An 18,538-nucleotide genomic window follows, 5' to 3' on the forward strand; every position below is an offset into this window, starting at 1 on the left:
ATTTCTAATGCCTGTGTATATTTCTCAACTGTTTCCCAGTTCAGAAAGGTGAGGAGTATGACAGTCACCCTGAAATGACAACGGAAGCCAACAATAACCATTACAGTAATGATGTGTGTATAAAAAGTACTAAATGACCATTAAATGAAGAGCAGATATCTAGGTGCTATGGAACATACACATGCAGTGAAATACAAATTCCAGATCTCAGGGATTTTACAACTGAAAAAGAATATAACACTTATATATATATATATATATATATATATATATATATATATATATATATATACACAAGGGGACTTCAGAAAGTTCATCAAACATGAAATTAAAAGAGAAAAACTATAAACTTTGCTTCTTAACATAAGCACCATCAAACTCAAGACACTTTTGTAAGTGATAATACCAGTCATTTAGTCCATCCTTTAAAAAAGTGAGGTTCCTAGGAATTAACCAAGTCAATGCAGTCTTTATTAACTGAAGAAAAATGGATGCCCTTTACAGATTTTTTAGGATTAGGAAACAAAAGTCAGAAAGATTTCCCATGGAAGCTCTTGCAAAATTGCCCTTGTTGGATGAGAGGAATGGGGAGGAGCATTGTCATGGTGAAGAAGGACTCTCTGGAGAATCTCCTGAGCATTTTCTGCTAAAGATTTTTGGCTTTCTCAAAAGATTCTAATAATCAGGAGATGTCACTTTTTGGCCTTCCAGAAAATCAACAAGCAAAATGCCTTGAGCATCCCAAAGAACTGTTGCTATGATTTTTGCTCATGACTGCTTTGTTTTATTTGTTTTTAGAGACAGAGTCTTGCTCTGTGTCCCAGGCTGGAGTGCAGTGGCGCGATCTTGGCTCACTGTATCCTTTGCCTCCCAGGTTCTAGCAATTCTTCTTCCTCAGCCTTCTGAGTAGCTGGGATTCCAGACATGCACCACCACTCCTGAATAATTTTGTATTTGTATTTTTATATTATTATTATTATTATTTGGAGATGGAGTCTCGTTCTGTCACCCAGGCTGAAGTGCAGTGGTGCTATCTCAGCTCGCTGCAAACTTTGCCTCCCAGGCTCAAGCAATTCTCATGCCTCAGCCTTTGGAGTAGCTGGGATTATAGGCACATGCCACCATGCCAGCTAATTTTTGTATTTTTAGTAGAGACAGGCTATCACTGTGTTGACCAGGAGGGTCTCAAACTTCTGACCTCAAATGATCCACCCACCTCGGCCTCCCAAAGTGCCGAGATTACAGGAATGTGAGGCATTGTGCCTGGCCTAATTTTTCTATTTTTAGTAGAGATGAGGCTTCACCATTCTGGCCAGGCTGGTCTTGAACTCCTGGCCTGAAGTCACCCACCTGACTTGGCCTCCCAAAGTGTTGGGATTACAAGTGTAAGCCACCATGGCTGGCCCAGTCTGCTTTTGCTTTGAATGGACCATTTCCAACTCTTGGTAGCCGTGGCTTTGATTGTGCCGTGTCTTCAGAATCCTACTGATAAAGTCATCCTGTTACAGTTCTTCAAATAAATGCTTCAGCATCTTGATCTAACTTGTTTAAAATTTCCATTTAAAAGCTCTCCTCTTGACTGCAGCTAATCTGGGTGTAATGGTTTTGGCATCCACTGAGTGGAAGGTTTGCTCAACTTTAATTTTTCATTTGTAATTGTGTAAGCCGAACCAGGTGAGATGTCTATGCTGTTGGCTGTTATTTGTGCTGTTAATTGTTAGTCCTCTTCAATTAGGGCATGAAGATGATGCATTTTTTTTTCTCACAAATCGATGTAATGATCTGGCATTGTGGGTTTCATCTCCAACAATGTCTCATCCCTTTTTTAATTGAGTTCTTCCACCCCAGCTTTACCATAAATTTAATATTGTTGCATCAATTTTACAGACTTTGTATTGCTCAGATAGGGACTTTTTTTTCTATCTGATGACATCCTTCTTAGTAGCTCCAGCTTTGAGACATGTTACAGTAAGATAGAATGAGTTTATTTTGGTGCAAACACAGTTTGAAATCATACATAGCTTTTTTATAGCATGTATTTTCTGTGGACCTTTGAAGTCCTCTTACATATATAGGACTCTTATATATATCTTATAAAGGCAACTTCAACTGAAACATATTTTACACATGATCTATTATATTTGGTTGAATATATGAAATGACCATTTATATAGATAAAATATGTTTGAATATTAACACTTTTATACAGCCAACCTAATTGTTACCAACATCCAAAACATTCACAATTACTCAACTTGAAAACTTCAACATTCCAGAACATTCACAATTACCTGACTTGGAAATTTCAACATTCACAATTATTCGACTTAACTTCAACATTCCAGAACATTCACAATTACTTGACTTGGAAATTTCAACATTCACAATTATTTGACTTGGAAACTTCAACATTCCAGAACATTCACAATTACTTGACTTGCCATCACACTGTAGTTATCTGTAGACCTCTGGGGAGCCCCTGCTTCTCCTCACTCCCTGACGGTTTTGACACCTATCTCACTGTCACTTTTTAAAATATGACTCTAGGCGACATTCTTGGTGGTTTCAATATCCACAGAGATAATCTTTCAATATTCTGGTTTCTTGACTTCTGAAAATGTTCTTGGATGCCATTTTACCTCAAAAACCAAGTTCCATGGTCATATCTTAGACATTGGAATATTTACATCATTTTGCTTCTGGGGTAGCACTCTCTTGATTCTTCCCTTACTCATTGGCCACATGTTGAATAGCCCCTGCTGGTTTCTCCTCATCAAGTGATCTCTGTATGTGGGAGTGCCCTAGGACCTGGTCATCAGACATCATTTCTTTGTCTATGCTCACCACTTAATGTGACCTCTTTCACTCTCATGACTTTAATCCCATCTGAATATTGATGACAACTGTGGTTTAAAGTGTCCCCTCCGAAATTTAAATCTTGCCAGTGTGCTGGTAGTAAGAGTTGGTTTCATGAAGGTTCTTCCCTTGTGAATGAAATTAAGGCCTTTATTAAAAAGGCTTCACAGTCATCGTTCTCAGCAAACTAACGCAGGAACAGAAAACCAAACACTGTATATTCTCACTCATGAGTGGGAGCGAACAATGAGAACACAGGGACCCAGGAAGGGGAAAACCACACACTGGCACCTGTCAGGGTGGGGCGAGAGGAGGGAGGGCATCAGGACAAATAGATGATGCATGTGGGGCTTAATACCTAGGTGATTGGTTGATGGTGGCAGCAAATCACTATGGCACATGTTTACCCATGTAACCTGCTCATTCTGCACATGTATCCTGGAACATAAAGTAAAATAAAAAGAGAGAAAACATAAATGGTTAATTAACAAATAAAATTGTGTTTCATCCCCCAAAAAGAAAAAGAAAATGTAAAAAGGCTTCACCAAACATTTGGCATCTTTTGCTCTTCTTCCTTTGACCAGATGAAAACACAGTTAAGAAGGTCGCACCAGAGGCTGTTGTCTTGGTCTTGGACTTAGCCTCCAAAATTGAGAAAACAAATATCTGTTCTTTATAAATTACCCAATCTCAGGTGCTCTGTTATAGCAGCACAAATGCACTAAGACGGTGATTCCCAAATTTATGTCACTAGCTCAGACGTGTTTCCTGAACTCAGATTCTTATATGTAGCTACTTCTCAGCCTCATCTACTTTGGATATCTACTAGGCATCTTAAATGTGTCATGTCTACAAAGGAACTTATTTTCTCTCTGTCCCAAAATACACTGTCCCTTCACCAAATATTTCCCATTTCAGTAAATGGCAATTCCATCTTTCTGGTTTGCTTAGGCCAAAAAAATCTTACAGTCACTTTGATTTTTCTCTTTCTTACCACATACTCAATGCACTAGCAAATCCTATTAGCTTTACCTTCAAAATGTATGATATCCAGAATCCAACCACTTCTCACCATTTTCCACTTCTGCTTTCTTCCAGGTTACTCTCATCTGGTTATTGCAGCCACCTTGTCACTGGTATCCCAGCTTTCTCCCACCCCCCATCTAATCTCTACCAAAATCAAAGCATGCCACTCCTGGCCCCCAAATCCCCCAATGACTCCACCCCACCCCACTCAGAATTAAAGTCAATTATTATTTATTTTAAAGATGGAGTCTTGCTCTGTCGCTGAGGAATGAGTGCCTCACTGAAACCTCTGCCTCCCAGATTCAAGCAGTTGTCCTGCCTTAGTCTCCTGAGTAGCTGGGATTACAGGTGTGCACCATGCCAGGCTAATTTTTTTATTTCTAGTAGAAATGGGGTTTCACCATGTTGGCCAGGCTGGTCTCGAACTCCTGACCTCAGGTGATCTGCCTTCCTCTGCCTCCCAAAGTCCTGGGATTACAGGCATGAGCCACCATGCCTGGCCTAAAGTCAATGATTTTACCACAACCCACAAGGCTACTTTGATCCAACCAGCCTATCTTATATTCTACCACTTTCCCCTTTTCTCACAGTGCTCCAATCACGTTGGCCTTCTTTCTGGACTCCAAACATGCCAAATATATTCTACTTGAGGGACACAGCACCTACTGCTGCCTTTGTTTGGAATATTCTTTCCCAGATACCCATGTGGCACAGCCAGATGCTCAGATGGCCTCTTATTAGTGAGGCCTTCCTATAGCATTATATATAAGTATAATGTAGGACTCAGTACATACTTCCTATCCTCCTTATTCTCCTTCACCTGACTCCAAACATTATCAACACCTGACATAGTACATATTTTATTTTTCATTTGTTTAGCACCTGTCTCCCTCTGACCAGAATGCAAACTCCATGAGGACAGGGATTTCTGTTTTGTTTACTCCTGTACTGTCAGCAGCTAGAGTAATGTCTGGCATATAGCAGCACTCAATGAATACTCATTGAATAACGAACTAACTAAAATAACTACATTGACATTATAACCCAAGGAGTGTCTAAAATAAGAAATTACCAGAATGCAAATGAATTATTTTCCAGATGTTTTTAAGTTGGGTGTTGGAAAGTCAATATGCATTTTTATACAGTAAGTGCTGTTACTATCCCCATCTTATGGATGAGAAATCTGAGACTTAGCTTATGCAACCTTGCCTATGTTTTCTGATTTTGAGGCATGTATGCCTCACCACTTACACTAAATTTCCAGGTCAGATGATAAAACCTTATGTAAGCCGTAAAATTCAGATATAAAGTAGTCTATGTAAAGGAAGGACTAGAATGGAAGATACCCATCTTACGCACAAACAGCTGTATCTAGAGTATAGAATTCTTAGATTTCTAGATATTTCACCCAATTATATCTGTTCTTTGACAGAGTTACAGCGATAGAGGCAGAAGGCAGAGAAAGTCTAGGCAGATCATGGGCAGATCTCTGGCAAGAAGTTCCACCTTCAAGCTGAAAAGCTTGAAACCACTGCCTAAAGTGAGAACTTACGTCCTTGTTTTCCTGCTCAAATGTTGTCTTTTCCTAAACTACCCGTGGCCTGCCCCACCCTATCCTGTGCTTATAAAGACCCCAGACTCAGCCAGCAGAGGAGAGAAATAGATGGACATTGGAGAGAAGCAGCTTGACTTCAGAGGGACAGCTTGATGACTTAACTTTGGAGAAGAATCCAGCCAGAGATGGGTGGACTCCAGGGAAAGATTACCTACCGCCCCATCCTCTTTTTAGCTCCCCCTCCTGCTGAGAGCCACTTTTATCGGCAATAAAATACACTGCCTTTACCATCCTTCAATTTGTTTGTGTGACCTCATTTCTCCTGGATGCTGGACAAGAGCCCAGGAACCATCAGTGCAGGTACAAAAGGCTGTCACACTGGCCCTTTGCCTTCACCGGAGGAGGGCAGCCACCTCATGCAAAAGGGCAGAGGGCCCACTGAGCATTTAACACTCAAGTTGTCCACGGATGGCAGAGCTAAATGAGCACTGTAACACATCCTCTGGGGCTTTGGGAGTTGCAGGCACCCTGCCTGGACGTCGCCATGAGGTCTGCACAGAGTTCGCTCCTGCTGGTGCCTGAAAGCGCTTGCTCCAGCTCTTATACCTACTCACCTGTGTGTTCGCTCCTGAGGGGTAGAACACAGGGAGTCTGAGTGAGTGTAGTTTGATCCTACCGGTGCCGAAGTGGCTAGCCAGTTCCAGTGCTTGTCCACTCCAGTTCTCGCCTCATTTGCTTGTGAACTCCCTCCCATGAGGGGTTGAGAACGGCAGGCAGAGTAAGTGAGGCACCCCTGTCACAAGTCCTGCGAAGGGGTCAGAGAAATATTCTCCTCCAGTGGGTTTTTCTGTTTTCATCAACCTACCTGCTTTCTTCCTGGCCTCTCCTCTGCAGCTTGGGTTCTGTGGGCCACCATTTTAACAAGTCACTTGCCAATAATATTAAACTTTCTCCCTTTTATCCTTTCATTGTCCATTCTGTAAAACCCCAACCCTGGGTGAATACAACTATCTATGTCTTCTATATACCTGCACCTGGACTATTGACTTCTACTCAGCAGATGAGGTGTCATTATAAATCCAAGGCAGACAATCTACTGGGCCCTCAATACTATGCAGCAAATCTGTGTTTCTCAGGCATATTATCTCTCTTAACTCTTTGAAAGCTTCTCAAACTTTGTCTATTATTTCTTCTGTTGCTCTAAGATTGCCTTGTCTTCTTCTATATAGAGAAAATATAAATTTCAGAAATGAATTGCCTTGATTTTCTGCCATACATCATAGATGTATTGTCTATATCTATCTCTATCCCTTTCTACTTCTCTCCTTCTACAATGGAGCAGTTGCCTCTTCTATTTAAGCCCGATCTCTCCTTCCTTTTCTGGAATACCATACCATAAATTATGACTTCTCTCTCTTGTGTATTCAACCTCTTCTTTTCTACTGACTTCTAGATATTGACATTTACATGTACTCAAGTCTCTCCTATGTTAAGAAAAATGTCTCTCTTGGATCCTGTTAGTAGCTTCACTCTCCCCCATTCATAGTCAAAGTCTTCAAAAGAAAACTACACTGGAAATTCCCAAATACTGATTCATGGACTATAAGACCATCAGGAGATATTTTTTTAGGTGTCTGTGGCAAAATAAGAAAAAAATAAGATAGTGCTGTCCATTATTTACCTGTATAGCAAGTTACAGATATGAATCAGATTAAGGTTACTGTTTTCTTCTGAAGACTGTTCATTATTCCTTTATATCCTTCCTATTTTCTGAAATGTAATGCTTCTTAATAAAATAATGACACTAGTATGTAGAATTAAAAAAAAATTTCTGCTTGGCAAAATACAAACTTACCGTGTCTACATAATACAAAAATATTTTGCATTTATTACTGTTGCCTTAAGTTTAAAAGCATTGAACTGACTTTATTATATTCTTTTCCTCACCTCTCACTCACCCACCAATACTTCTCCATCTGGATATTGCGCCAACCACTCTGCCACAAATGCTCTTGCTGAGGTACCCAGTGAGCTCTTCAAGGCAAAAGATAATTTTCATTTTATTGGATCTTTCAGTACATTAGATAAAATTGACCGCTTCCCTTTCCTTAAAAAGCCTCCCTTTAATGGCTTCCATTATACTCCACCTGCTGGTTTTCTGCGTCCTTTCTTGACTTCATTTCCATAGTCTTTCACGACCTCCTCCTCCACTAAATCACACTACTGTTGGAAATCCTTGGTCTCTGTCCTATCTAACTTGTATTAGTCTACAATGTTTTCCAGGGTGATTTCATTTCCTCCCAAGGCTTCTGTGTCCAGATTCTATGTCTGATATCTTTATGTGGCATTTGATAGGTACCTTAAGACAAGTCAGAAACTGAGTTCATCAGTTTTCCCTCCTCCTTTTGAATCTGCTCATCCTCCATCTCAGTAGATAGCATTACCATCTACTTTCATGCTCAAGCCAGAAATTTAGAAGTTGCCTTGACTTCCCTTTTTTCCTTATCACCTATATTTAATTCTAATCATTAAGACAGTTAATTGTTTTAAATAATTCTCAAATCTGTCATCTTCTTTCCACCCTCCCTGCCAACATCCTAGTCTAGGCTACCATCATTTCTTTCTTCTACCACTGCAGTGAATTCCTACATAGACTCTCTCGATCTTCAAAACATCCTGTAAACAGCAACCAGAATGATCTAGAAATGCGGATCTGATAATATAGCTTCCCTGCTTAATGCCTTTTAATGATTTCCCATTGCTCCGATGGCCACGCTCAGAATTCTCAATATGGCTCCCAAGGCTCTGCTCAGAAGATTGGGTCCGACTTCCTCTCTGGCTTTTTCATCACTCTTCATCATTCATTCCCTTCCAGCCAAAAACCAGTTCCCCCAAGACACCCTGCTGTCTCCTATCTCAGTGTTCCTGCACACAGGATTCCAATGCATGGAATATTTTCTCCCATGCAAGTCTTAACACTTACAACACCTACTCACCCATCAGAGTCCAGCTTAACTCCTGTCCTCCTTAGGGAAGCCTTCCCTGACCTACATTTCTCCAAACTAAGTTTGTTCACCCTATTAACCAATTCTCAAATATCCTGTAATTTTCCTCGTCAGTACTTGGCACACTTGTAATTATTTCATTGATCATTTATGAATTATTTGTTTCATGTCTGACTTCCTTAGTAATCTGTAAACTTTATCAAGACAGAGATCATGTCTACATCATCGATCACCATATTTGCAATGTCTAGCACAATGCCTGACATAGTTTAGGTGCATAATAAATACGCTGATGATTGATTTTTTGACTATTTCTAGAGGTGAGGAACTACCTTCTCTAAATAGCAATGTTTTGTGGGAAAATGCGTTCATGTTCTAACACGACTTTTCTTTTCTTCCTCAACTATACTTCTTTCATTTTTTTTCTTTCACTCTCTCACTCTCTTCTTACGCATAGAAATGATACTCACACTCTCCAGCCTATATGTAAAAAGTCTCTAATGTGATGGGCATTGGAAAAAGTGTGGGTTCTGGAAGAAGGATTGGGTCAAAGACCTAAGGGTGTGATACCTTGGGGATTAGGTTTTTATCTCAGACTATGTCGGAGATAGGTTTTCTTTCTATTCTCCAGGCTCTAAAGTTTCTGGATTTCTGTTTTTGTTCTAGTAAAAATACAGGAAGCACAGCTAAGCCAACCATAACCCTTTACTTTCTTTTATCAGGATCATGTAGGAAAGATAAAATCTACTCTTGGATGTCAAAATTGAGTCCATAACTTAAATGCGAAGATTCAAAAAAGTGGAATCTATGAGTTGTGGAATAGGCAGATAATCAGCCAAGGTGATGAATCCTACTTACTACCACAAACAATGGATGACAGTTCCCATTGCCTCCTATTCTTGCCAACTTTGGTATTAACTGACTAAAATTTTGCAGTTTGGTGACTGCAAATGCTCTCTCATTGTAGTTTTATTTTGCAGTTCCCTAGTTATTAAAGCATTGAGTGTTGAAGTTGGCTCTTAACACTGGAAACTTGAATAGTCTATGATATTTACAACACAGAAATAAGCAAATACTACAAGTCAGAGCTTTCCTCACACTGAAGGACCAGCTGTTAAATATTACCACAGCTGTTGATAAGGCTGAATATTTACTCACAACTTTATGGGCTTTCACATTTTCCGTTGTTGAAATATCTGCTTGTTTTGGCCTATTTTAAAAAATTAAGCAATTGTTTTCTTATAACTCATGCCTGGTTGCTCTTTATTTATCATAAAATACCCTTTACTTGTTAAATGTATTGTCAACATCTTCTCCCAGAATGCAACTTGTATTTTCATTCCCTCCTTATGTCATTCAAAAAATAACCCTTAAAACATTATTTTGAACATGTGAAAATCTTTACATTATTAATATATATAACTTGGTGAGTTCACAGATTAGCATATATCCATGGCACAATCACTATAATCTATGCCATAAGCCTATCTGTCAGTTCCAAAAGCTTTCACCTGACCTCTTATTTAGTATTACTATTTTTGTGATAAGCTTTCATATAAGAGCTACCATTTAAGCAAAATTTTAAGCATACAATATAGTATTGTTTCTAGTAGGCACTATGCTGTACAGTAGAGCTTTAGGACTTATTTATCTTATATGGACAACACTTTGTACCTGTATTAGTCTGTTTTCATGCTGCTAATAGAGACATATACCTTTGTTATTTCCTAATAAAGAAAGGAGTTTTATTTGACTTACAGTTCCACATGGCTGGGGAGGCCTCACAATCATGACGGAAGGCAAAAAGAAGCAAGTCACATCCTACGTGATGGCAGGTAAGAGTGTATGCAGGGGAACTCCTCTTTATAAAACCATCAGATCTCATGAAACTTATTCAATATCATGAGAAGAGCATGGAAAAGACCTGTCCCCATGACTCAGTTACCTCCCACTGGGCCTTCTCATGACTCGTGGAAAATTTGGGAGCTACCATTCAAGATGAGATTTGTGTGGGGACAAAGCCAAACCATAACAGTACCCTTGGACTGACACTTTTCCATTTCTCCTTCTTCCAGCCTTTGGCAACCACCATTCTACTCAGCTTCTATAAATTTGATTATTTTAGATTTTTCATATAAATGTGATATGATTTGGATGTCCTACCCGAATCTCATGTTGAACTGTAATCCCCAGTGCTGGAAGTGGGACCTGTGGGAGGTGTTTAGATCGTAAGGGCAGATCCCTGATGGCATGGTACTGTTTTTGTGATAGTGAGTTCTCATGAGATCTCGTCAAGTCAAACTGTGTTGCACACCCACCTTTCTTTCTCTCTTGCTATCGCTTTTGCCATATGAGATCCCTACTCACTTTTTGCTTTCTTCTATGACTGTAAGCTTCCTGAGGCCCCCCTGGAAGCTGATGCAGATGATGTGCTTCCTCTACAGGCTGCAGAACCATGAGCCAACTAAACCTCTTTTTCTATAAATTACCTGGTCTCAGGTATTTCTTTATAGCAATGCAAAAATGGCCTAATACATAAAATTGGTATCAAGGAGTGAGGCATTGTTATAAAGATATCTGAAACTATGGAAGTGACTTTGGAATTGGGTAACAAGCAGAGGTTGGAAGAGTTTGGGAGGTTCAGAAAAAGGAAAATAAGAGAAACTTTGCAACTTCTTACAACTGGTTAAATGGTTGTGACCAAAATGCTGATAGTCATAGGGATAGTCCAGTCCATACTGATAAGGTCTTAGGTAGAAATAAGGAATTTATTGGGAAGTGGAGCAAAGATCATTTATGTTGTGCCTTAGCAAAGAACTTGGCTATATTCTATTCATGCCCTAGGGATCTGTGGAAGTTTGAACTAAAGCATGATGATTTAGTGCATCTGGTGGAAGAAATTTCTAAGCAGCAGCATATTCAAAATGTGGTCTGGCTGCTTCTTACAGCCTATTTTCAGATGCAGGAGCACAGAAATGATTTAAAGTGGGAATTTATATTTAAAAGGAAAGCACAGTGTGAAAGTTTGGAAAATTTGCAGCCTGGACATGTGGCACGGAAAGGAAAAAGTTTTTTTTCTCAGGAGAGAAATTCAAGCAGGCTGTGGAGTAACCACTTGCTAGAGAAATTTGCTAAGAGAAAGGGAGCCAAGTGCTAATGGCCAAGATAATGAAGAAAAGGCTCTGAAGCGATTTCAGACTTTGATGACAGTTCTTCCTGCCTCTGACCTAGAAGCCTAGGAGCAAGGAATGGTTTCACAGGCTAGGCACAGGGCCACACTACACTGGTCAGTCTCAGGACACTGTTCTCCACATTCCCACTGTTCTGGTTTGGCTCACAGAAGCACAAATATAGCTCAGGCCATAGCTCCAGGGAGTGCACGTGTTAAGCTTGGCAGCTTCCACATACTGCTAAGCTTGTAGGTGCACAGAATGTAAGAGAAAAGGAGCTATGGCAGCCTTTTCGAAAGACGTATGCAAAAGCCAGGGTGCCCAGGTGGCTTGGAAAGAGGCTGAGTGGTGTCCACAGAACAGGTCATCCTATTCACTTAATTATTAAAATTCTCCTCTGCTGAGGTCACCCATTGGTGAGCACCCACATGGGATACAAATATCTTAACAGTTTTTGACCACTCAGAGAGGTCCATTCACATACCTCTTCCCCAAACTTCTTTGTAACCAATTTTCCAATCGTGCTTCTCCTAAGTCCCTGACCATTCAGCCAAGCCATTGGCTACAGCCCAGGAATCAGTATATAATCGCACATTTGGCCATTGCTCCTTCCATGCAAAGTGCACAACTGGGTGTACTGCTCAAAATTCAGCCTACTGGGAAGATTTCCTTTCACTGCCACCCTTCAGGGATATCCTAGAAAGTGGCTGTTAGTGCTACAGTTGTCCACTCTCTGGTGGTGCCTGCATATCATGCAGAACCATCTGTGAACCAGGCCCTAGTCTTCTCTGTCAGCTGATCACAGGGAACTCCTCATGAGGCCATCGGTGCAGGTGAGGGGAGAGAAGGCAGGGTGGCAGGAGTGGAGACCATGGACATTTGAGCCATTTCCTCATGGAACTTACTTATGCCTTCGGGATGTGCTCGGGTCCGATCATGTATATGCCACTTCCATTTGATGATGGAATGCTGCTGTGCACAACCCACTTTATGGCTAGATGGGTCAGAAAGTACCCACTTCATGATAGGCAGTTCAGGTTGCATGGTTGACTTGTTGACTCATAGTATAGTCAAAGGTTCAGTTTCCACCAAAGCCCAGTAACGAGCCAAGACCATCTCTCAAAAGGAGAGTAGTTATCTGCAGAAGATGGCAGGACCTTGCTCCTAAATCCGAGAGGCCACTGCTGTGATTCACCTGTGTAGGCCTCCCAAAGGCTCCAGATAGCATCCCTATCTGCCACTTACACCTCAAACACCATTGGATCTGCTGGATCATGTGAACCAAGTGACAGTGCAGCTTGTACAGCAGCCTAGACCTGTTGCAGAGCCTTCTCCTGTTCTGGACCCCACTCAAAACTGGTACCCTTTTGGGTCACTTGATAAATGGGCCAGAGTGACACACCCAAATGAGAATTGTGTTGCCTCCAACCCACTAGGCATTGTGCCTCTTTCTTGGTTGTAGGAGGGGCCAAATGCAGCAACTTACCCTTCACCTTTAGAAGGAATATCTCAACGGGCCCAACACAACTGGACCCCTAGAAATTTCACTGAGGTAGAAGGTTCCTGAATTTTAGTTTGATCTATTTCCCATCCTCTGGCACACAGAAATCTCACCAATAAGTCCAGTATGTTTGCTGCTTCTTGCTCACTGGATCCAATCAGCATAATGTCATCAGTGTAATAGACCAGTGTAGTATCTTGTGGAAGCAAAAAGTGATCAAGTTCTCTCTGAATAAGATTATGACACAAAGCCAGAAAGTTGCTATACTTTCTGGTAGGACGGTAAAGGTATATTGCTGGCCTTGCCAGCTGAAGGAAAATTGCATAAGTGGATTGCATACCACAATTAGAGTGTTATGGTATTCTCAGTTTTTCTGTGTACTTACCATTTTTCTTTCTTTTTAAAATATTTTAAAATGTTAAATGTTTTAAAATATTGACATATAATTGTTCATATTTATGGGGTACAAAGTGGTGTTGTAATACATGTAATGTATAATGATCATATTAAGGTAATTAGAATATTCATCATCTCACATATGTATCACTTCTTTGTGTTTGGAAATTCAATATCCTCTTTCCAGCTATTTGAAGTGATATATTATTGTTAACTAACTGTAGTCACCCTACAGTGTCATAGAACATTAGAACTTATTTCTCCTATCTAGCTGTAATCTGTGTCCTTTAATAAATCTCTCCATATCACCCCCTTCCCTCTACCCTTCTCTGCCTCTAGTATCCTGTTCTACTTTTTCCTTCTATGAGATCTTTTTTTTTTTAGTTTCTACATGAGTAAGAACATTCAGTGTTTAACTTTCTGTTTCCAGTTTATCTCACTTCACATAATACCCTCCAGTTTCATCCATGTTGCCATGAATGTCAGAATTTTATTCTTTTTTATGGCTGAATGGTATTCCATTGTGTATATATAACAAATTTTCTTTATGCATTCATCCGCTGGACACCTAGGTTGGTTCCATATCTTGGTTCTTGTGAATAGTTCTGCAAAAAACATGGGGTGCAGATATGTTTTTTCATATACTGATTTCCTCCTTCTTGGATAAGTGCCCAGTAGAGAGCTGGATCATAGAATTCAATTCATATTTTTTTCTTTTTGAGACAGTGTCTTGCTCTGTCACCCAGGCTGGAGTGCAGTGGTGTGATCTTGGCTTACTGCAACTTCCACCTCCCAGATTCAAGTGATTCTCGAACTCAGCCTCACAAGTAGTTGGGATTCCAGGCACTCACCACCATGCCTGGCTAATTTTTTATGTTTTTGGTAGAGATAGGGTTTCTCTACGTTGGCCAGGCTGGTCTCAAACTCTTGACCTCAAGTGATCCACCCGCCTTGGTCTTCAAAAGGGCTGGGATTACAGGAGTGAGCCACCATGCCTGGCCCCTGCTTGTAGCTTTTTAAGGAAATTTTGTACTGTTTTCCATAATGGCTATACTAATTTATATCTCTACCAACAGTGTAAAAGAATTCACTTTTCTCTACACCCTTGCCAGCATTTGTTATTTTTTGTATTTTTGATAATAGCCATCCAAACCAGGGTGAGATGATAGCTGACTGTGGTTTTCATTTGCATTTCCTTGATGATTAGTGATGATGCTGAGCATTTTAAAAATATCTTTCTTGGCCATATGTAGCTCTTATTTTGAGAAATGTCTGTTCAGATCATTTGCTGATTTTAAAATCAGATTATTTACTTGCTGTTAAAACGCCTGAGTTCCTTGTATATTCTAGATATTAATCTCCTGTCAGATGAGTAGTTTGCAAATATTTTCTCCCATCCTGTGTGTTGTCTTTTCAATTTGTTGACTATTTCCTTTACTGTGCAGAGAGGCTCTTTAGTTTGCTATAATCCCTGTGTTTATTTTTGCTTTGTTCCCTGTGCTTTTGAGGTCTTATAAAATCTTGTTTCCAGACCAATGTCCTGAAGCATTTCTCCTATGTTTTCTTCTGGTAGTTTTACCATTTTGAGTTTTATATTTACACATATGTATGTATATACATCAATCAGACCAGAGAGATAAAAAATAAAGGGCATTGAAATCAGTAAAGAGGAAGTCAAACTGTTGCTGTCTGCTGATGGTATGATTGTATATCTAGAAAACCCTAAATATATGTACATACAATAGAATATTATTATATCTTCTTGGATCCTTTGTTGAAAACCACTTGGCTGTAAATGTACAGATATATTTCTGAGCTCTCTAATCTGTTCCATTAGTGTATATGTCTGTTTTTAAGCCAGGACCATGATTTTTGGTTACTATGGCTTCACAGCATATTATTTTGAAGTCAGGCAGAAGAATGATGGTGGTATTCTGATGGGAATTACATTGAATTTGTAAATTGCTTTTGTCAGTATCGTCATTTTCACAATATTGATTCTATCCATCTATGAGCATCTGATGTGTTTCCATTTGTTTGCATCATTTGATTTCTTGCAGTAGTGTTTCGTAGGTTTCCTTGCAGATATCTTTCACCTCCTTGGCTAAGAATGTTCCTAAGTATTTTATTTTATATTTGCAGGTATTGTAAAAGCAGCTAAGTTCTTAATTTGATTCTCAGCTTGGTCACTGCTAGTGTATAGCAGAGCTACTGATTTTTGTACATTAATTTTGTATCCTGAAACTTTAGTGAATTTATTTACCAGTTCTAGGAGCTTTCTGGATTAGTCTTTAGGGTTTACCCATTAACCATCCCTACCTTCCCTCTCACCCCTCACTACCTTTCCCAGCCGCTGGTAACCATTCTTCTATCCTCTTATCTCTGTGAGCTAAATTATTTTGATTTTTAGGTCCTACAAATTGATGAGAACATGTGATGTTTGTCTTTCTATTTAACAGAATTTTAAAAAACATGCAAATCATATTCCATCTTTTGTTCTTTGAGATGGGGCAGTCTTACTCTGCTGCCCAGGCTGGAGTGCAGTGGTATGATCATAGCTGACTGCAGCCTCCACTTCCTGGGCTCAAGTAATTCTCCCACCTCAGCCTCTCAGGTGGCTGAGACTACAGGCATGTGCCACCACGCCTGGCAAATTTTTATAGAGATGAGGTTTTGCTATGTTGCCCAGGGTGGATATTTCATTTTTAACTCAAGAGGCTTTTGTTATTTTAAAAGCAGATCAAATATTTATTTGATGAGTCCTCCTACATGCACATTGAGTTGCCTAAAGATTGGGCTGGGTCACCCATGAGAAGATCTCAGTCACATTCTTCATTAGTAATTGGTTTTTTGGCCTCTAACAGAAACTGTGGGAGGAATGAGTTCCTAAATTGAGTGTCAAAGGTCTTAGGTACCCCCTATATGCCCAACTCCCAAAAATGGGATAAATGTGAGAAGAATGAGTTCCTAAATTGAATGTCAAAGGTCTTAGGCACCCCCTATACACCTACTCCCCAAAATGGTCTCTTGACAGCTGATGCATCAGAAGAGTCACAGTATTTATTTTGTTTTCTTTCTTGCTTGTTTTCCCTTGAATGTAGATGCCTAATGGTTCAGATGACACTTGGTCCCCCAAATTGTACAACATACCTGAATCTGGTTCATGTTGTTTAATTAAAACACATGCCTAAAACTCTGTGCTGTATATTACACACTCATCAAAGAGACATGTAAAAGATGTTTCTTATAGTGGCAGTTGCAAATAGTAATCATGGTAGTGTTATTTCAATGGAATGCTATGTTCACCTTTCTGTTCTGTATGTTACAAACTGTCTTAAGGCAAATGTATAAAATATGTTTCTAAGCATGTTACTTGTGGGTATGAATGAAGATAGTGTTTTTTCAATAAAATACTGTATCACCACTCTGTTGCCTGTTATACACTGTCTAAATACACATGTATAAAAGATATTTCTAAGAATGCTAATTGGAGGAATAAATTATTTAGACATGAATATTTTATACAGCCCTTCTCATTGATTTTTGCACCCTCCCACCAAGCCATCCATCCCAACCAGAACATTGCCCCTGACCGTGGCAAAAGAAGACAGCACCTGATGGGGAGGCTCTGGTAGACAGGACATCTCCTCTACCAAAAGGGTGGTCATGGTAGGTTTGGCAGGAGAAGAAGGAACTGCCATGGTTTGGCAGTCACCTGAATAAGGGGTCCTAAGAACTGCAAAAGTATCTTCTTGAGACATTATCTGCCACTATCCCTGGCTGGCCCATCAGGAGGACCCATTGACTCCTGGCACTTGTGTGTTGCATCCATATACATTTTTTCTTTCTTTCTTTTTTTGTGATGAACTCTTACTCTGTTGCCCAGGCTGGAGTGCAGTGGTGTGATCTCAGTTCACTGCAACGTCCATCTTCCAGGTAAATAAGTCCTCTGCCTCAGCCTCCCGAGTAGCTGGGATTACAGGCATGTGCCACTACACCCAACTAATTTTTGTATTTTTTAGTAGAGACCTGGTTTTGCCACATTGGCCAGGCTGATCTCAAACTGACCTCATGTGATCCACCTGCCTCGGCCTCCCAAAGTGCTGGGACTACAGGCATAAGCCACCATGGCCAGCCTGCATTTTTGTTTTACATTTTTGTAAGTGGTGAAACTGTACTTTGTGCAGGTGCTGTAGGTCTCCACCTGAGCCTAGTAATGCAGAGGCCTTCACTGATCACCACAGCCAGTGTTGGCCATGGCCCTGCGCCCTAGGTTTTCTGAGCATCACTGCCAGTTTGCAGGAGATTCATGCATGTTCGGTTCACTTCTGCCAGACACATCTGCACCTGCATCTAAAGTGTTCCATCAGCTTAGCCAGATCCCAGATCCCCAGCTCATCAAATTATCCACCTCTTCCCTAAAGATATTTGTATCAGGATATTCCTAGCAGTGCCTGGTGTGAAAAGATCAGGTTTTGGCTGTTGCTTTGTAACACTGTTTTCATAGATCTGTGCTTCATTGTATCTGCTCTGGCAACATAGATGTATAAAAGAAGAGTCTTAAAAAAAAAAGGGTTTTAGAATGTGATTTGCAAGAATGAATCAAGATAGGTTATTTCTGGGAAAACTGTATTTGGCACTCTGTGCTTCATGCTCTACATGCTAATATGCTACATGTGAAAGTTGTTAATACTAATACTTGATGTGAATATAAATCAGGAGGCTCTGAAACACTGTGCCTCAGGTTCTAGACACTCAAATGACATAATAACATGTAGAAACACATCTCAAAGAGTGCTCTAAGTGAGGTTTCTAAATGTACTTATGTGACTGAATGAAGATAGTGGTGGTTTTTTGTTGTTTTTTTGTTTGTTTGGTTTTGTTTTTTGAGATGGAGTCCCACTCTGTTCCCCAACCTGGAGTGCAGTGGCACGACCTTGGCTCACTGCAACGTTCATCTCCCAGGTTCAAGCAATTCTCCTGCCTCAGCCTTCCAAGTAACTGGGATTATAGGCATGCACCATCAAGC

The 18,538-nt window shown here is 40.2% G+C and overlaps 1 long non-coding RNA gene across 2 annotated transcripts in view; it reads right to left on the minus strand.

The window, feature by feature from the left end:
- Nucleotides 1–304: 304 nt before the first annotated feature.
- Nucleotides 305–18,538, minus strand: part of LOC141580851 (uncharacterized) — a 192,280-nt gene continuing 174,046 nt past the window's right edge. For both annotated transcript variants that reach the window (XR_012513236.1, XR_012513237.1), the window contains 2 exons: nucleotides 6,052–6,242; nucleotides 305–3,294 (listed from right to left, as the gene is read on the minus strand). This is a non-coding gene — a long non-coding RNA (uncharacterized LOC141580851). The remainder of the gene's footprint in view (nucleotides 3,295–6,051; nucleotides 6,243–18,538) is intronic.

Source organism: Saimiri boliviensis, chromosome 13, assembly GCF_048565385.1.
Source record: "Saimiri boliviensis isolate mSaiBol1 chromosome 13, mSaiBol1.pri, whole genome shotgun sequence".
NCBI lineage: Eukaryota > Metazoa > Chordata > Mammalia > Primates > Cebidae > Saimiri > Saimiri boliviensis.